Raw genomic sequence first — 20,685 nt, forward strand, 5'->3', positions numbered from 1 at the left:
ATGTACCTAAAATATAACTGTGAAAGACCTGTAATTCACATTGATCTCAATAAAAATAATTAAAAAAAAAGACTGCATATCTGGTGGCCACTCCCCTCTTTTCTCTCTCTCCTCTTTTTTCTTTCTCTCCTCTCTCTCTGTCTATCTCTATCTCTGTCTTTATCTTTTTCTCTCCTTTCTTCTCCTCCACATGGTAGGTAGAAAGGTCCCCATACCAGAATTTCATCTTTTTCCAGTCTGGTTTGGATTATTTCCTGTGGCGGCCCTATTCCAGACCCCTCTCCACTTTCTTCTCAGGATTGGTGCACATGGTGCTGGTGATATGGCTCAAAGGAAGGAAGCACATGTCTGGCATCTATGAGACCTTGAGTTTGATTCTAGCACTGCATGTCCCCAAGTACTTTTTGGTGTAGCCTTAGTGACTCCCTGAACACCAAGCTCAAGCACCACATTGCTGGGTCTTAAGAACTGAGTTATTTTGCCCACACTAATGGGCCATTGTTGCCTGACTTGGTTTTAGAGGGGTTTTCAAGTCCCATTAGAAGTGACCTTTATACTTTTAATCTTTTTTTTATTTAAACACCGTGATTACAAACATGATTATAGTTTTATGATTACAGTCATGTAAAGAACACCCCCCTTCACCAGTGCAACATTCCCACCACCAATTTCCCAGATCTCCCTCCTCCCCACCCCCTAAACCTGTACTTGAGACAGGCTTTCTACTTCCCTCATTCATTCACATTATTATGATAGTTTTCAGTGTAGTCATCTCTCCAACTGCACTCATCACTCTATGTGATGAGTTTCATGTCATGAGCTGCCCCTACCAGCCCTCATGTCTCTTGTCTCTGAGATACTGTTAAAAATGTCTTTCATTTTTCTTAAAGCCCATAGATGAGTGAAATCATTCTGTATCTTTCTCTCTCCCTCTGACTTACTTCACTCAGCATAATAGATTCCATGTACATACATGTATAGGAAAATTTCATAACTTCATCTCTCCTGATGGCTGCATAGTATTCCATTGTGTATATGTACCACATTTTCTTCAGCCACTCATCTGTTGAAGGGCATCTCGGTTGTTTCCAGAGTCTGGCTATTGTAAATAGCGCTGCAATGAATATAGGAGTAAGGAAGGGATTTTTGTATTGTATTTTTGTGTTCCTCGGATATATTCCTAGGAGTGGAATAGCTGGATCATATGAAAGCTCAATTTCCAGTTTGTGAAGGAATCTCCATATCACTTTTCATAAAGGTTGTACTAGACGGCATTCCCACCAACAGTGAAAAAGAGTTCCTTTCTCTCCACATCCCCGCCAGCACTGCTTATTTTCCCTTTTTGTGATGTGTGCCAATCTCAGTGGCGTGAGGTGGTACCTCATAGTAGTTTTGATTTGCATGTCCCTGACGATTAGTGATGTTGAGCATCTTTTCATGTGCCTTTTGACCATTTGCCTTTCTTCCTTTTCAAAGTGTCTGTTCATTTCTTCGCCCCATTTTTTGATGGGGTTAGTTGTTTTTTTCTTGTATAGTTCTGTCAGTACCTTGTACATTTTGGATATTAGCCCTTTATCTGATGAGTATTGGGTGAATAATTTCTCCCACTCAGTGGGTGGCCTTTGTATTCTGGGCACTATTTCCTTTGAGATGCAGAAGCTTCTCAGCTTAATATAGTCCCATCTGTTTATCTCTGCTTCCACTTGTTTGGAAAGTGCTGTCTCCTTCTTAAAGATGCCTTTAGCCTCAATGTCCTGGAGTGTTTCACCTACATGTTGTTCTATATACCTTATAGTTTCAGTTGTGATATCAAGGTCTTTAATCCATTTGGATTTTACCTTTGTACATGGTGTTAGCTGGGGGTCTGAGTTTGCTTTTTTGCAAGTGGCTAACCAGTTGTGCCAACACCACTTGTTGAATAGGTTTTCCTTGCTCCATTTAGGATTTCTTGCTCCTTTATCAAAAACTAGGTGGTCTGAGGAACCTTCTCTGAGTACTCAAGCCTATTCCACTGATCTGAGGGTCTGTCTTTATTCCAATACATTGCTGTTTTTATAACTATTGCTTTGTAATACAGCTTAAAATTGGGGAAAGTAATGCCTCCCATATTCCTTTTCCCAAGGAGTGCTTTAACTATTCTAGGTTGTTTATTGTTCCAGATGAATTTCAGAAGTATTTGATCCACTTCTTTGAAGAATGTCATGGGTATCTTCAAAGGAATCGCGTTAAATCTGTACAATGCTTTTGGAAGTATTGCCATTTTAATGATGTTGATCCTGCCAATCCATGAGCAAGGTATGTGTTTCCATTTCCGTGTGTCCTCTCTTATTTTTTGGAGCAGTGTTTTGTAGTTTTCTTTGTATAGATCCTTCACATCCTTAGTCAGGTTGACTCCAAGATATTTGAGTTTGTGTGGCACTAATGTGAATGGGATTGTTCTCTTAATGTCCATTTCTTCCCTATCATTATTAGTGTATAAAAAGGCCATTGATTTTTGTGTGTTAATTTTGTAGCCTGCCACTTTGCTATATGAATCTATTATTTCTAGAAGCTTTTTGGTAGAGTCTTTAGGGTTTTCTAAGTAGAGTATCATGTCATCTGCAAACAGTGAGAGCTTGACTTCTTACTTTTCTATCTGGATTCCCTTGATATCTTTTTCTTGCCTAATCGCTATAGCAAGTACTTCCAGTACTATGTTGAATAGGAGTGGTGAGAGGACAGCCTTGTCTTGTACCAGAATTTAGAGGGAAGGATTTTAGTTTATCCCCATTGAGGATAATATTTGCCACTGGCTTCTGGTAGATGGCTTTGACTATATTGAGAAAGATTCCTTTTATTCCTATCTTGCTGAGAGTTTTCATCAAGAATGGGTGTTGAACCTTATCAAATGCTTTTTCTGCGTCTAATGATATGACCATGTGATTTTTATCTTTATTGTTGATGTTGTGTATTACATTGATAGATCTACGGGTGTTAAACCAGCCTTGCATTCCTGGGATGAAACCTACTTGATCAAAGTGAATGATCTTCTTGATGAGGCACTGGATCCTGTTCGCCAGGATTTTGTTGAGGATCTTTGCATCTGTGTTCATCAGGGATATTGGTCTGTAATTTTTTTTTTGGCAGCATCTCTATCAGGTTTTGGTATTAAGGTGATGTTGGCTTCATAAAAGCTATTTGGAAGTGTTCCTGTTTTTTCAATTTCATAAAAGAGCCTGGCCAGGATTGGTAGTAGTTCCTCTTGAAAAGTTTGAAAGAATTCATTCATGAATCCATCAGGGCCTGGGCTTTTGTTTTTGGGCAAATTTTTGATTACAGTTTTAATTTTCTCAATAGTGATGGGGGTGTTTATATATGCTACATCTTCTTTATTCAACCGTGGAAGGTTATATGAGTTCAAAAATTTATCTATTTCAACCAGGTTCTCATATTTAGTGGCATAAAGTTTCTCAAAGTATTCTCTGAATACCCTTTGAATCTCTGCAGTATCTGTAGTGATCGCCCCCTTTTAATTTCTAATACGCGTTATCAAGTTTCTCTCTCTGTCTTTTGCTTTGTGAGTTTTGCCAATGGTCTATCAATCTTGTTTATTTTTTCAAAGAACCAACTTCTGCTTTCATTGATCTTTCGGATTGATTTTTGGGTTTCTACTTCGTTGATTTCTGCTCTCAGCTTTGTTATTTCCTTCTGTCTCCCTATTTTTGGGTACTTTTGTTGAGCACTTTCTAGTTCTATTAGTTGTGTCATTAAGCTACTCAGGTAAACTCCTTCTTCCTTCCTGATGTGTGCTTGCAAAGCTATAAATTTTCCTCTCAGTACTGCTTTTGCTGTGTCCCATAAGTTCTAACAGTTTGTGTCTTTATTGTCATTTGTTTCCAGGAACCTTTTGATTTCCTCCTTGATTTCATCTCGGACCCACTGGTTATTGAGTATGAGGCTGTTTAACAGCCAGGTTTAAATTTTTCCTTCTGTGTCCCTTTGTAGTTCACATCTAACTTCAGAGCCTTGTGGTCAGCAAAGGTAGCCTGCAAAATGTCTATCTTTTTTATTTTATGGAGGTATGTTTTATGTGCCAGCACATGATCTATCCTAGAGAATGACCCATGTACATTGGAAAAGAATGTGTATCCAGGTTTCTAAGGATGGAGTGCCCTATATATATCTACTAGGCCTCTTTCTTCCATTTCTCTTTTCAGGTCTAGTATATTTTTGTTGGGTTTCCATTTGGTTGACCTATCAAGTGTTGACAAGCCTGTGTTGAGGTCCCCCACAATTATTGTGTTATTATTGATATCCTTCTTCAGATTTGTCAACAATTGTATTAAATACTTTGCTGGTCCCTCATTGGGTGCGTATATGTTTAGGAGAATGATTTCTTCTTGCTGTACAAATCCCTTGATTAGTACATAATATCCATCTTTGTCCCTTACAACTTTTCTGAGTATAAAGTTTGTGTCATCTGATATTAGTATGGCCACCCCCACTTTTTTAAGGGTGTTGTTTGCTTGAATGATTTTCCTCCAGCCTTTGATTTGAGTCTATGTTTATTCTGACTATTCAGGTGTGTTTCTTGTAGACAGCAGAAGGTTGGCTTCAGTTTTTTGATCCATTTTGCCACTCTGTGCCTCTTAATGGGTGCATTGAGTCCATTGACATTGAGAGAAATAATTGTCATGGGATTTATTGCCAACTTTTTGTAGAAGTTTGGTGTTTTTTGTTCTGTCTTGTTTTTAGAATACATCTTTCAATTTTTCTTTTAAGGCTGGTTTTGAGTCTGCAAAGTTTTTGAGCTGTTGTTTATCTGTGAAGCCATGTATACATCCTTCAAACCTGAAAGTGAGTTTTGCTGGTGCAGTACTCTTGGCGAAGCATTTATTCCGTTGAGTTTTGCCACTATATCCCACCACTGCCTTCTAGCCTTGAGTGTTTCTGGTGACAGGTCTGCTGTATATTTCAAGGATGCTCCCTGGAATGTAATTTCCTTTTTCGATCTTGCTGCTTGCAGTATTTTATCTCTATCTGTGGGTTTCATCATGGTGACTAGGATGTGTCTTGGGGTGTTTCTCCTGGGGTCTTTTTTAGCTGGTACTCTTCGGGCATGCAGGATTTGGCCACATGTTTTCTTTAGCTCTGGTAGTTTCTCTGTGATGATGTTCTTGACCATTGATTGTTCCTGGAGATTTTCTTCTTGGGTCTCTGGGACTCCAATGATTCTAAAGTTGTTTCTGTAGAGCTTATCAAAGACTTCTATTTTCATCTGCTTATATTCTTTGAGTAACTTTTCCATTGTCTGATCCTTTTATTTAAGGCTTTTTTCCAATCTCTTCTGCTGTGTAAAGTTGTTATACATCTCGTCTTCTAAAGCACTAATTCTATCCTCAGCTGCTTTTAACCTGTTGGAAAGCTCATCCATTATGTTCTTCAATTCATCTACTGAGTTTTTCAGACCTGTTATTTGACCTGATATTTCAGTTTGGAGTTTTCTGATTTCTATCTTCATATTCTCTTGATTTTTATTAGTGTTCTGATTTATACTTTCTTTGATTTCTGTGAGCAACCTCCATATTTCTTCTCTAAACTCCATTTCTGAAAGACTGCTTAGGTAGTTGGCCATTGTTGGGTCATCAGAGTTTCCATCTTCATTCTCTATGGTTGAAGTTGGTCTGCGTAGTCTCCCCAATGTCACACTTACACTGTGGGTTTTTCTACGTGTTGTGGTGGTACTCATTGGCTAGGTGAAGTGCGCAGCCGCTCCGCTTCACTTTGTAGCCGTGCTCCTCTGCTTCTATCTCTCATAGGTTGGCTTAAGGGGGCCAGCAGAGTCAGCTTTTTTTTTTTTGTTTGTTTTTGGGTCACACCCGGCAGTGCTCAGGGGTTACTCCTGGCTCTATGCTCAGAAATCGCTCCTGGCAGCTTTATCCGCAGCTTCGGCCCCCAAACACTCACCTCAGCCGAGGCAAGCCGTCAGGGGATGAATGCCAGAGAGATCAAAGTTTCCAGGTTGAAGCAAGCCAGGGGAAGCCCCAAAATGTCTGCCAAGCTTAAAGGGCCCAGCAGAGTCTCTTATCCACAACTCCAGCCGAAAAGACACACCTCAGCTGAGGCACGCCTTGAAGGGATTAATGCCTCCTACTTTCCTCTTATCCAAATCTTTGTTCTAGCCCTGCAAGGGTTTTGTTGCTGGAGACTGAGGCCGCCAGCAGGAAGACGCACCCTAGCAGCCAAGCCACGATCAAACTTCGACCCCACCGAGCTCTGGGGAGCTAGCTGTCACCTCCGCTGATTCAAAACTCTCACTCTCCACTGGGAACGAAAGCCTGTCAGTCGGTCAGTAGCCAGCACCTAATTGGATTGACTGTGAACAACTAATCCCCAGGGCCATGTAAGTTTCACTCTTTTAATCTTAATTTTATTGAAACCATTGTAATTTTTTTACTCCACCTCCCACCCCACTGAAACCATTGTAATTTACAAAGTCCTTTATAGTTGGGTTTCAGACATACAATGAATCAGGGCCAATTATACCACTACTGTTGACCTACCTCCACAAATGTTTCCCAGATGCATGCCATACCACCCTCCTTTGCCCTCCAGCTTGCCTTATAACAGGAGTATTCTAAGTTTAAATTGTTAAAGTTTGGGTCTCTTGATTCCATTTTTGTTGCCTTTGGCTTAGATATTTAGTTCTGTCATTTTTTCTTTTTGTCCTTTTGTTTTAAACACTACCAATCAAAGCACCTAAGACCTTTTGGCTCCTGGCACCACCCTTTCAAATTTGTGTTTCTCCTCTTCTACTCAATTTCTTTCTTCTCTTCAGTATACTCTAGAACCAATGAAGTTTGAGACACCTACCATTTAGATCATCATATTCTTTCATACAGTTATTCTAAAAACCATATGTAAGTGATATTCTGTATTTATCCTTTTTCAGTTTTACTTAATTTAACATAATATCTTCTAGTTTCATTCTAATTGCTGAAAATTGCATGATATGTACCACATCTTCATGATCCACTCATTTGTTGTTGGACAGCTAGGTTGATTCCAAGTTTTGGCTATTATACTGAGTGCTACAATGAATAGTGGTATGCATATACCCTTTTGGTTGAATGTTTTTCTGTGCTGGGGATAGATATCCCCCCCAAAAGGAATTTCAGGGTTATATGGCAGTTCAATTTTGCATTTACTAAAAACCCTCCATACTGTTTTCCATAAAGGTTGGACCAAGCAGCATTCCCACAACAGTGGATGAGAGCTTATTTTTCATTTTTTTTTATTTAAACAACTTTATTACATACATGATTGTGTTTGGGTTTCAGTCATGTAAAGAACACCACCCATTACCAGTGCAACATTCCCATCACCAATGTCCCAAATCTCCCTCCTCCCCACCCAACCCCTGCCTGTACTCTAGACAGGCTTTCTATTTCCCTCGAACATTCTCACTATAAGGATAGTTCAAAACGTAGTTATTTCTCTAAATAAACTCATCCCTGTTTGTGGTGAACTTCATAAGGTAAGCTGTAAATTCCAGCTCTTTTGGCTTTTGTGTCTGAAAATTATTGTTGCAAGAATGTCTTTCATTTTTCTTAAAATCCATAGATGAGTGAGACCATTCTGTGTATTTCTCTCTCTCTCTCTGACTTATTTCACTCAGCATAATAGATTCCATGTACATCCATGTATAGGAAAATTTCATGACTTCATCTCTCCTGACAGCTGCATAATATACCATTGCGTATATGTACCACAGTTTCTTTAGCCATTCATCTGTTGAAGGGTATCTTGGATGTTTCCAGAGTCTTGCTGCAATAGTAAATATTGCAACATGTAAATAGTACTGCAATAAATATAGGTGTAAGGAAGGGATTTTTGTATTGTATTTTTGTGTTCCTAGGGTATATTCCTAGGAGTGGTATAGCTGGGTCATATGGGAGCTCGATTTCCATTTTTTTGAGGAATCTCCATATTGCTTTCCATAAAGGTTGAACTAGAAGGCATTCCCACCAGCAGTGGATAAGAGTTCCTTTCTCCACATCCCCGCCAACACTGCTTGTTCTCATTCTTTGTGATGTTGCCAATCTCTGGGGTGTTAGATGGTACCTCATAGTTGTTTTGATTTGCTTCTCCCTGATGATTAGTGATGTGAAGCATTTTTTCATGTGTCTTTTGGCCATTTGTATTTCTTCTTTGTCAAAGTGTCTGTCCATTTCTTCTCCCCATTTTTTGATGTGATTAGATTTTTTTCTTCTAAATTTCTGTCGGTGCCTTGTATATTTTGGAGATTAGCCCCTTGTCTGATGGGTATTGGGTGAATAGTTTCTCCCACTCAGTGGGGGGTTCTTGTATCCTGGACACTATTTTTTTTGTGGTGCAGACGCTTCTCAGTTTAATATATTCCCATCTGTTAATCTTTTACTTGCTTGGATAGTGCAGTTTCCTCCTTGAGGATGACTTTAGTCTCAATGTCCTGGAGTGTTTTACCTACATGTTGTTCTATATATCTTATGGTTTCGGGTCTGATATCGAGGTCTTTCATCCATTTGGATTTAACCTTCATACGTACTGGGGGACTAAGTTCAATTTTTTGCAAGTGGCTAGCCAGTTGTGCCAACACCACTTGTTGAAGAGGCTTTCTTTGCTCCATTTAGGATTTCTTGCTCCTTTATCAAAAATTAGGTGATTATGTCTGGGGAACATTCTCTGAGTATTCAAGCCTATTCCACTGATCTGAGGGCCTGTCCTTATTCCAATACCATGCTGTTTTGATAACTATTGCTTTTTAGTACAGTTTAAAGTTGGGGAAAGTAATTTCTTCCATATTCTTTTTCCCAATGATTGCTTTAGCTATTCTAGGGTGTTGATTGTTCCAAATGAATTTCAAAAGTCCCTGATCCACTTCTTTGAAGAATGTCATGGGTATCTTTAGAGGGATCGCATTATCTGTACAATGCTTTGTGGAGTATTGCCATTTTAATTATGTTAATCCTGCCAATCCATGAGCAGGGTATGTGCTTCCATTTCCACGTGTTGTCTCTTATTTCTTGGAGCAGAGTTTTATAGTTTTCTTTGTATAGGTCCTTCACATTTTTAGTCAAGTTGATTCCAAGATATTTAAGTTTGTGTGGCACTATTGTGAATGGGGTTGTTTTCTTAATGTTCATTTCTTCCTTAGTATTATTGGTGTATAGAAAGGCCATTGATTTTTGTGTGTTAATTTTGTAGCCTGCCACCTTGCTATATGAGTCTATTGTTTCTAGAAGCTTTTTCGTAGAGACTTTAGGGTTTTCTAGGTAGAGTATCATGTCATCTGCAAACAGTGGGAGCTTGATTTCTTCCTTTCCTATCTGGATTCCCTTGCTATCTTTTTCTTGCCTAATCACTATAGCGAGTACTTCCAGTACTTCCAGTGCTATGTTGAATAGGAGTGGTGAGAGAGGACAGCCTTGTCTTGTGCCAGAATTTAGAGGAAAGGCTTTTAGTTTTTCTCCATTGAGGACAATATTTGCCTCTGGCTTGTGGTAGATGGCCTTAACTATATTGAGAAAGGTTCCTTTCATTCTCATCTTGCTGAGAATTTTGAATAAGAATAGGTGTTGGACCTTATCAAATGCTTTCTCTGCATCTATTGATATGATCATGTGATTTCTATTTTTCTTGTTGTTGATGTTGTGTATTCTGTTGATAGATTTACGAATGTTAAACCAGCCTTACATTCCTGGGATGAAACCTACTTGATCGTAGTGGATAATCTTCTTAGTGAGGCATTAAATCCTATTTGCCAGGATTTTGTTGAGGATCTTTGCATCTGTATTAATCAGCAATATTGGTTTGTAATTTTCTTTTTTTGTATAGCATCTCTATCTGGTTTAGGTATCAAGGTGATGTTGGCTTCATAAAAGCTATTTGGAAGTGTTCCTGTTTTTTTGATTTCATGAAAGAGTCTTGCCAGGATTAGTAGAAGTTCCTCTTGAAAGGTTTGAAAGAATTCATTAGTAACTCCATCAGGGCGTGGACTTTTGTTTTTGAGCAGACATTTGATTACTGTCTTAATTTCCTCAATAATGGTGGGTGTGTTTAGATATGCTACATCCTCTTCATTCAACCGTGGAACATTATAAGAGTCCAAAAGTTCATTCATTTCTTCCAGGTTTTCATTTTTAGTGGCATAGAGTTTCTCAAAGTAGTTTCTGATTACCCTTTGGATCTCTACCATATCAGTAGTGATCTATCCTTTTTTATTCCGAATACGAGTTATCAAGTTTCTCTCTCTCTCTCTTTCTTTGTTAGTTTTGCCAGTGGTCTATAAATCTTGTTTATTTTTTCAAAAAACCAACTTCTGCTTTTGTTGATCTTTTGGAACATTTTTCGGGTTCCACTTAATTGATTTCTCCACTCAGCTTTGTTATTTCCTTCTGTCTCCCTATTTTTGGGTACTTTATTGAGTACTTTCTAATTCTATGAGCTGCGTCATTAAGCTATTCAGGTATGCCCCTTCTTCTTTCCTGATGTGTGCTTGCAAAGCTATAAATTTTCCTCTCAGTACCACTTTTGCTGTGTCCTATAGGTTCTGGTAGTTTGTGTCCTCATTGTCATTTGTTTCTAGGAAGGTTTTGATTTCCGCTTTGATTTCATCTCGTACCTACTGGTTATTCAGTATGAGGCTGTTTAACTTCCAGGTGTTAAAGTTTTTCTTCTGTGTCCCTTTGGAATTCACAAATAATTTCAGGGCCTTGTGGTCAGCGAAGGTAGCCTGCAAAATTTCTATCCTCTTGATATTATGGAGGTATTTTTATGTGCTAGCATGTAGTCTATCCTGGAGAATATCCCATGTATATTAGAGAAGAATATGCATCCAGCTTCTGGGGTGGAGTGTCCAGTATATATCTACTAGGCCTCTTTCTTCCATTTCTCTTTTCAGGTCTAGTATATTCTTGTTGGGTTTCAGTCTGGTTGCCCTGTCAAGTGTTGACAATGCCATGTTGAGGTCTCTTACAACTATTGTGTTGTTATTGATATTTTTCAAATTTGTCAACAATTTTATTAAATATTTTGCTGGCCCCTCATTCTGTGCATATATGTTTAGGAGAGTGATTTCTTCCTGCTGTACGTATCCCTTGATTAATACAAAATGTCCATCTTTGTCCCTTACAACTTTCCTAAGTATAAAGTTTGCATCATCTGATATTAGTATGGCCACTCCAGCTTTTTATTGGTGTTGTTTGCTTGGATGATTTTCTTCCAGCCTTTTATTTTGAGTCTATGTTTGTTCTGACTATTCAGGTGCATTTCTTCTAGGCAGCAGAAAGTTGGGTTGAGTTTTTTTTGATCCATTTAGCCACTCTGTGTCTCTTAACTAGTGCATTTTGTCCCTTGACATTGAGAGAAAGAATTGTCCTGGGATTTGATGCCATCTGTATATCGAAGTTTGGTGTGTCTGTTGGTTGGTCTTGTCTTAAAATAGGCCGTTCAGTTTTTCTTTTAAGAATGGTTTTGAGTCTGTAAAGTTTCTGAGCTGTTATTTGTCTGTGAAACCATGTATTGTTCCTTCAAATCTGAAAGTGAGTTTTTCTGGGTTTAGTATTCTAGGCGAAGCATTTATTTCATTGAGTTTTGTCACTATGTCCCACCACTGCCTTCTGGCCTTGAGTGTTTCCAGTGAGAGGTCTGCAGTAAATTTCAAGGATGTTCCCTTGAATGTAATTTCTCTTTTCAATCTTGCTGCTTTCAGAATTCTGTCTCTATCTATGGGATTCGTCATTGTGACTAGGATGTGTCTTGGGTTGTTTTTTTCTGGGGTCTCTTTTAGTTGGTACTCTTTGAGCATGCAGAATTTGATCGCATGTATTCATTAGCTCTGGTAGTTTCTCTTTAATGATGTTCTTGACTGTTGATTCTTCTTGGAGATTTTCTTCCTGGGTCTCTGGAACTCCAATGATTCTTAAGTTATTTCTGTTGAGCTTATCATAGACTTCTATTTTCATCTGTTCCCATTCTTTGAGTAATTTTTCCATTGTTTGATCATTTGCTTTAAGGCTTTTTTTCCAATTTCTACTGCTGTATTGAATTGCTATTCATCTCATCTTTCAGTGTACTAATTCTGTCCTCAGCTGCTATTAATCCATGGGAAAGCTCAACCATGTTTTTCTTCAATTCATCTACTGAGTTTTTCAGACCTGTTATTTGACCTGAAATTTCAGTTTGGAGTTTTCTGATTTCTATCTTCATAGTCTCTTGATTCTTATTAGTGTTCTCTTCTATACTTTGTTTGAGTTCTTCGAACATCTTCCATATTGTGACTCTAAACTCCTTATCTGAGAGACTGACTAGTTGGTTGGTCATGTTCAAGACATCAGAGTTGCCATCATCATTCTCTATGTCTGACACTGGCCTGCATTGCTTCCCCATTGTCACACTTGTATTGTGGGTTTTTCTACATGTTGTGGTTGTATTTATTTGCCACATCCCACTCAGGAGAGGCACACACCAAAGTGTAGTGCCCTCCTGAAAAGGAATTATTTGCCAAAAAGGCCCGCTTAGAGCAGTCAAAATCACTTGACCCTTTGCGTGGATTGTTTGGACATAATTCCAAAAGTGGCTGTAACTATCTCTCTCTTTATTTTTAACCAACATTATTAATCAGGCCTTAGTAAATTCTTTCTAACATAGGAGGACAGTACAATCCCGCCAAAAGTCTCCCACTTAACAGCTCCCTGTAATTTTTCCTACTTTGGCGCCAAGATCAGGTTTTTCCTAAAACTTAGCTCATAGTAAAGCAATTTTCAGTCTTTCCCCTGTTTACTCAAAACAAGGTAATTTTCAGTTTTCTCCAAAAGCTCTAAAACATTTCTCTCTCTTCCCACTTCCCTGAAAATTACCTGTTTCCCTTCTGTTTTACCCAAAACAAAGCGAACCCAAAACAAACTGCCTTTTCACCTTCAGTATCGGCTCTTTAATATGCTAATTTAAGCCAGAGTCCTCCATTCTTTCCCCAGTTTCTTTGATGTCAAGAATTTGCACCTGCTTTCCAAGCCTCTAACCTTTAAAAGTCAGCCAGCTCAAAAAATAAATTTGTCTCCGTCCTTTTAGACGCGAGTCCCCATACAATCTGTGTGGTTTCATTCATTTCTACAATATTGTTCCGTCATTTGCCATTCCGTGTGCCCACTCTCTCCCCATGGAATTTTTCCCAGAACTCCACAAAGGATCTGTTTACAGGCACTGGCATCTTGTGACAGAATCGGCTCACAGCATTTATTGGCTAAATGATGTGCACGGCTGCGACGTGAGAGCGCTCCTCTGGCTCCACCCTTTCTAGGCATGTAAATTCACCTTCAGGGAAGGCTCCAGGGAAGGTGAGTCGTCTGTAGATAAGCCACACACAGGATGAAATCAGGCCAAAAATGGAGCACAGCACAGAAGACAGGCAGATAGGGGTTCTGGCATCTGAGTTCCAGCAGAGTTCAGTGGCTTCTCCTTTCTGGACAGGAAGGCTCCAGGGAAGGTGAGCCGTCTGCAGATGAGCCACACACAGGATAAAATCAGTCCGAAAATGGAGCACAGCACAGAAGACAGGCAGATAGGGGTGCTGGCATCTGAGTTCCAGCAGCGTTTAGCAGCTTCTTAGAGCTTATTTTTCAACATATTCTTGCCAATATAGAATGTTCACAATATTTTTGATATGATCCTTAGTGGTGTAAGGTGATATCTCATTATTGTCTTGATTTGGATTTCTCTAATAATAAGTGATGATGAGCATTTTTTCCATGTATCTGTTGGCTATCTGTTGATTTTCCTCAGAGACATGTCTGTTCATTTCCTCTTCCCATTTTCTGATGGGCTTTTTAGGTTTTGTGAAGTTAACCTTTGTGAGTACTTTTTATATCCTAGACATCAAACTTTTATTTGAGATGTTGAGTGCAAAATTTTCTCTCATGCAGTTACCTGTCTTCTAACTTTAGCCTGTCTTTCTTCTGCCATACAGACTTTTTAGTTTAATGTAGTCCCATTTATTCAGGTTTGATGCTATAGTTCTTGCCATTGGCTTTTTTTATCAAAGACTAAATTTTGGATTGTTCAGTCTATGCTTTCCTCAATAAACTTTACAAATTTGGATCCAAATTTGTCCAAAACTACCAAATACCTAGGAATCAACCACACAAGAGAGACCTAAACTATGAAAACTTCAATACACTAAGAGAATAGGGTCTATCATAGGATCTCAAGGTCTTTCATCCATATAAAGTTTGTGTAAGGTGTGAGATATTCTAAGTCATCTAAACTACTATATAGATTCAATGTAATCCCTATTTAAATTCAGGCAACATTCTTACTGCTTTAAAGAGTACCTCTTAATTTTTTTTTCCATTTGTATTACTATATGTCTTGGTGTTGTTCTGTGAGGGTTTATTTTGCTTGACACTCTTTTTTGCCTCTTGGATTTGTATGACAGCCTCTTTCCAGAGAGTGGAAAGATTCTCTGCTATTATCTCCCTCACTACTTGTCTCCCCTTTCCTTTGGATGAGATTATTTTTTGTGTCTTTGCTCATTAAGTACCTTAAATTTTCTTCCATTGTTTTTTCTCTCCTTTTCTTTTTTGAGTTCTTATCAATGCTGGCTTGTAATTTGGCTTCAAGTTTGTCTATGCAATTTTCTACCTGATTAATTCTGCTTCCATGGTTTACTAACATGTTACTTCAGTTCCATTTGTATGGATTCTCTCATCTTCTGAAAGAGTTTTTCTTTGAGTAGGTTGAATCGTTCATCTATAGATTGCTTAATTTCACAGGCTAGTGACTCCTGATTTCTTTCTTTTTTTTTTTTTTTCTTTTTTTCCATTTTGGCTTCTGGGTCACACTCAGCCTTGCTCAGGGGTTACTCCTGGTTCTGCTCTCAGAAATCGCTCTTGGCAGGCACTGGGGGCCACATGGGATGCCGGGATTCAAATAACTGTCTGTCCTGGATTGGCTGCATGCAAGGCAACAGCCCCACCGCTGTGCTATTTCTCCAGCCCATGACTCCTTGATTTCTGTTATTAAAATACAAAGTCTTAATTTTTTTAGAAAAAAGTCTTTTTTAATTAAAAGTCTTTACTTTGGGGGCCGGAGAGATAGCACAGTGGCGTTTGCCTTGCAAGCAGCTGACCCAGAACCTAAGGTGGTTGGTTCAAATCCCAGAGTCCCATATGGTCCCCTGTGCCTGCCAGGAGCTATTTCTGAGCAGGTAGCCAAGAGTAACCCCTGAGCACCTCCAGGTGTGGCACAAAAACAAAAACAAAAAAAAACAAAAAAAGTCTTTACTTTTAATTAATAACTTTACTTTTAATTAACTTAATTTCTGTTGCTAAAATACTGTCTTAATTTTTTAGATTAAAAGTCTTTTTTAATTAAAAGCCTTTACTTTTAATTAACTAGAGATCAGTAGATATTCTCTTTTTATTTATTTATTTTAATAATATCTTTATTTAAACACTGTGATTACAAATATGACTGTAGTTGGATTTCAGTCACAAAAAAAACACACCCCCAATGCAACATACCTACCACCCCCCAATGCAACATACCTACCACCAATGCTCCCATCTCCCTCCTCCCACAATCCTTGCCTGTATTTGAAGCAGGCATTCTACTTCTCTCACCCATTAACAATGTCATGATAGTTGTTAGTGCAGTTATTTCCCTAACTGTATCACTACTGTTTGTGGTAAGCTTTATAGTGTGAGCTGGTCCTTCGGGCCCTCAACTCTATTGTCTTTGGGGATTATTACAATAATGTCCTTAATTTTTTCTTAAAACCCATAGATGAGTGAGACTACTCTGTGTCTATCTCTCCCTCTGACTTATTTCACTCAGCATAATAGATTCCATGTACATCCATGTATAGGAAAATTTCATGACTTCATCTCTCCTGATGGCTGCATAATGGTCTGTTGTATATATGTACCACAGTTTCTTTATCCATTCATCTGTTAAAGGGCATCTTGGTTGTTTCTAGAGTCTGACTATTGTGAATAGCGCTGCAATGAATATAGGTGTGAGGAAGGAATTTTTGAATTGTATTTTTGTGTTCCGAGGGTATATCCCTAGGAGTGGTAGAGCTGGATCATATGGGAGCTCAATTTTCAGTGTTTTGAGGGATCTCCATATTGTTTTCCATAAAGGCTAGACTAGATGGCATTCCTACCAGAAGTGAATGAGAGTTCCTTTCTCTCCACATTCCCAGCAGCACTGTGTCTTTGTGATGTGTGCCAGTCTCTGTGGTGTGAAATGGTATCTCATTGTTTTGATTTGCATCTCCCTGATGATTAGTGATGTGGAGCATTTTTTCATGTGTCTTTTGGCCATTTTTATTTCTTCTTCTATATTAAGCTGAGAAACTTCTGCTCCTCAAAGGAAATAGTGTCTAGGATACAAAAGCCACCCGCAGAATGGGAGAAACTATTCACCCAATACCCATCAGATAAGGGGCTAATATCCAAACTATACAAGGTTCTAACAGAACTTAACAAGAAAAAACATCTCACTCCATCAAAAAATGGGAAAAAGAAATAAACAGACACGCCCTTAAATAAGTGTTAATTTTAGATCTTCATCTATAATACTCAAGTTTTTGGGGGTCTTTTTGGATTTGGAAATATGTCAGAGGTTCTCTCCATATATCCTCATTTGCAGTTGTCTTTTTTTTTTTTTCACCCCTCCCCTGAAGTTGCCTTTCTTAGTTTCCCCATTATTCTTTGCATTTAGTAGGTTTTAATGCTGGAGATTTAGATCATTTAAGAAAGCAATCTATTTAATTGATTGTATAAAAGGTGGCTTGAAGTATATCTGCTTTAGAGGTTATTTTCTTAAACAAATGAGGTTATCTAAGTATAATAAAAATATTGCCAACTATTTGATTGGTTTGTCAATTGTTTTTGAATTGTATATTTTCTAAGAGAAAGAAGTGCTAGGTCCAATCTGCCTGGAAAAAACTGATAGTGATCTCTATTTTTAGAAAGATGTTTAATATCGTTCACTAGTTACCATAATAGAAACCAAATTAGCAAGCTATTGACTTTTAATTGGTCAATTATCAGATACAAAAACTAATCCAGAAGGGTGTTGGATATTGTATTACTGAAACTCAATCAATAATGAACAACTTTGTAACTGTGTATCTCATGGTAATTCAATTAGAAATTTATTTTTTTAAAAAGTGAGGGAAAAATCATTAAACCAAACCAAAACAAAAAAAAAACCCACAATCCAATGGATTAATTGGAGTTTAGTGTCCCTCCACTTAAATGATAAAGTGTATTTTTTTAAGGGACAAAATGTCCTTGTTTACCAGGAGCAAGCAAACCTGAATCTGGATATAACTCCCAAACCAAAATAAATAAAGCAATTTTTAAACTTTTTTTGTTTGATTTTTGGCACCCCAGATGGTCCACTGAGCACACCAAGAATGATCCATGAGCATGGTCCGGAGTAAGCCCTGAGCACCACTGGTGTTGCCTAAAAATAAATTTTAAAAATGAAAAAATATTAATAACTTTTTATTCAATCTTATTGTGTAGTTCAATCTCTGCAAAGGGACATTATAAAAATGATGATAATATATGTGAAATGAATATAGATAGTTCCCTCTTTTCAAAAGTTTGTGTTTCACCACTTTCAAGAGAGACCTTCATTATTTCATACTGATTTTTACTGTTTAGTGTTTTTTCACTTTGTGACAAACGATGAAAACAAAGCATATTTAGCACATATGCAGCAGCCACTCTTGAGTCAGCAAGAATGATTCCACCAGGTTCCATCCTCAGCATAAATAAATAAGTAAATAAAACTTGCACTTTACACAAGCTACATGTTTACTATGTCACTCCTGATTTTACCATATGTGAATGTTATTTCAGGCTTTATGTATTTTTTACAATGATTTGGTAGGTTATTTTGTGGCTCTGGGACTGCATGAATTTTTTTTTCATATAAACTTATTGTAATTGTTTGTTAATTTTCTTGGCTTTATATATACATATTGGCCCACTTAGGGCTTACTCCTGGTTCTATGCTCAGGAATCACTCCTGCTAGTTCTCCAGGAACTAACCCTATAGGATGCCAAAGATCAAACCCCAGCCAGCCATATATAATGCAAGTAAAAGCCTTTACTCACTATTCTATCTCCCTAGTACCTTTAATTGGCATTTGAACTTACAAAAAATATAGGAACACTCTTTGAGTTTAAAAAAGAAAACTTGTGATTTAAAAAAATTAAAAAAAAATTTTTTTTGGGGGGGTCACAACTCGGTAGCTCTCAGTGGTTACTCCTGGCTCTATGCTCAGAAATCACCCCTGGCAGGCACAGAGGACCATATGGGATGCCAGGATTTGAATCACCGTCCTTCTGCATTAAAGGCAAATGCCTTACCTCCATGCTATCTCTCTGGCCCCAAAAATTATTTAAACGGATGCTGGAACTATCAGGAAAAAACAATGTGGGAGAACAAGTTTCACAAAATATCAACACACACAGTTTACCTAATCATTGCAAGGGAACATGAAGAAGTGTCTTCATAAAGAAGTTTCAGGAAGAACATGAAAAAGACTCTGAGAAAAAGGGTCTAAGAAAACCTAAGTGCAAACTCAACCCTAAGCTGAGGACTCCTCCATCTTTTCTTACTAGAAAATAAACATGTCCTCCCTCCCTTTGGTGCAGATAAAGACACTATTTCTACTTGCCAAGGAAGCTTTCTGTCCAAACTTCCAGAAGGGAAGGGGGTCATGTTCACAAGTTGTACAGAAAATTGGAGACCCCACTTAAAACTCTCCCCTACTTAACAATGATATGGATGTTGCAATACTTTAATCAATTGTTCAAACCTTCCATTGTTAAATAATGACACACTAGAACCTCCTGATGTGATGAACAAAGTACACAAATGAGCCTTCAAATGGAACCTAATTGAATCTTCTAGGAACCTGGGTGAAAGGAGAAACAAAGTACCCCAAGAAGCATCAAATAAATCTACATTTTAAAAGGTAACTGTCCCTTGGGGCCAGAGAAACAGTTCAATGGGCTAAGTGCAAGTTCAAACGTATTTTTAGGAAAGAATGAGAAGAGACAATCTAGTATAAAAGAAGATATAGTAAAATGTTTTGCATAAATCCTGATTGAATTCTAATTCAGTAAAAGGCTTTTTGGGGGGACAATTGGGCAAAATTTAAGCATAAATTGGATATGTTCAAATATTCTAAAATATAGATAAATAAAATATTTTAGGAAATTGATTTTTCAAGTCTGATAAACATAGGCTTTGTATAAGAATGACCTTATTCTTAAAAAAACTATACATTTAAAGGGCAATATATTTTCAAATTATTGAGCCATACATACACATTAGATTGAACTACAGAATATTTTTCCTATTCAACTTTTTTCTGCTAAAATTTCACAGTTTAACTAATAATCAGGGGAATAAATAATAATCACAGTTATTTAAGTCTTCTGGTGGAAGAATGGGAAATTTCACATTTTTGGTGGAAATGTGATGTTATACTAGTTTCCCACCTTCTCTGATTATTTGAAATTTACTAATACATTCTTTGGACAAAAATGAAAGAAATAACAACTTGAAGAAAAAGTTCACGAAGGAAGTTCATTCTGCCTCTGCTACTTAGGAATTAATTGGTAGCAATAATGTCCCCCAAAAGTGCTTGGGCAGAAGCAAAAAGAACTGGAAAGGGGGATTTGCACACATGCTTTGTTAATAATAAGTGCACTCTATGAACAGTGTACTTCATTCAGCACTAGCTTCTTAAACACTAGATTTTGGTTCCTGTGGCCCACCCACCAGGGAGAGATATTTAATGTCTCCAAGGATTCAGTATTGAATAGATCTAAAGATAGAAGAGGAAAGGAGGCTAGGATGACTTTCACATTTCTGGTGAGTGTCACCTCAGGAAGAGGAGGCAGAGGCATCCTTGAGGAGGTGGGGAATATTTCAGCCAAAGGAAGGACTCAAGAGACTTTATTTTTTAAAAAAGTGGTATGAAGGTTTAGAGTCATCTAATTCTAACAACATGAGATTTCTTGTAACCCTAGCTGGTGAAAAAAAAAATAGAACAATCTTATCTTTCAAGCCTATGATGAGCAGAGATTGCTTTTGAGAAAAAAATATTTTTAAAGTCATTTTAATGGTGTAAAAGCTCAGTAATAACCAAACTGATAATAAAAGTTTTGTGATACTGAACAGTATTCCGATGAAGTAATTATGTGCTTATAAGCTCAATATTGTTTCTCAAGTTATACATTTGAACTTGCAAAATAAATTTACAGAAAACAGTGCATAAAAATAACAAAGTGCTTGTTTGATAGGCTTTGGCAGCCTTGAGGAAGAAACTGAGCATTGTAATAACCACAGGATGGGGCACCCACACTGGCAGTGGAGGTGGAACTGGATAGAGAATAGGTGGGCAGAGATAATTCTTGCTAGTGAAAAGAATAAATGCCAGGAGAAACATGACAGAACAGCAGGGGGCAAGAGCCAACCAAGATTCTCAAAGGAACCAAAAACACATAAGCAAAAAAGGAGGTGGGGTATTAAAAGGTCCAGTAACACCAAGAGCAAATTCTATCTCTAACAGCAACAGGATAGCTTACCAGGCATTTCCAAGTATTTGTATCCTGATCATAATCCTTAAGGTAG

The sequence above is a fragment of the Suncus etruscus genome, chromosome 8 (genome assembly GCF_024139225.1).
Source record: "Suncus etruscus isolate mSunEtr1 chromosome 8, mSunEtr1.pri.cur, whole genome shotgun sequence".
In the NCBI taxonomy this organism is placed as follows: domain Eukaryota; kingdom Metazoa; phylum Chordata; class Mammalia; order Eulipotyphla; family Soricidae; genus Suncus; species Suncus etruscus.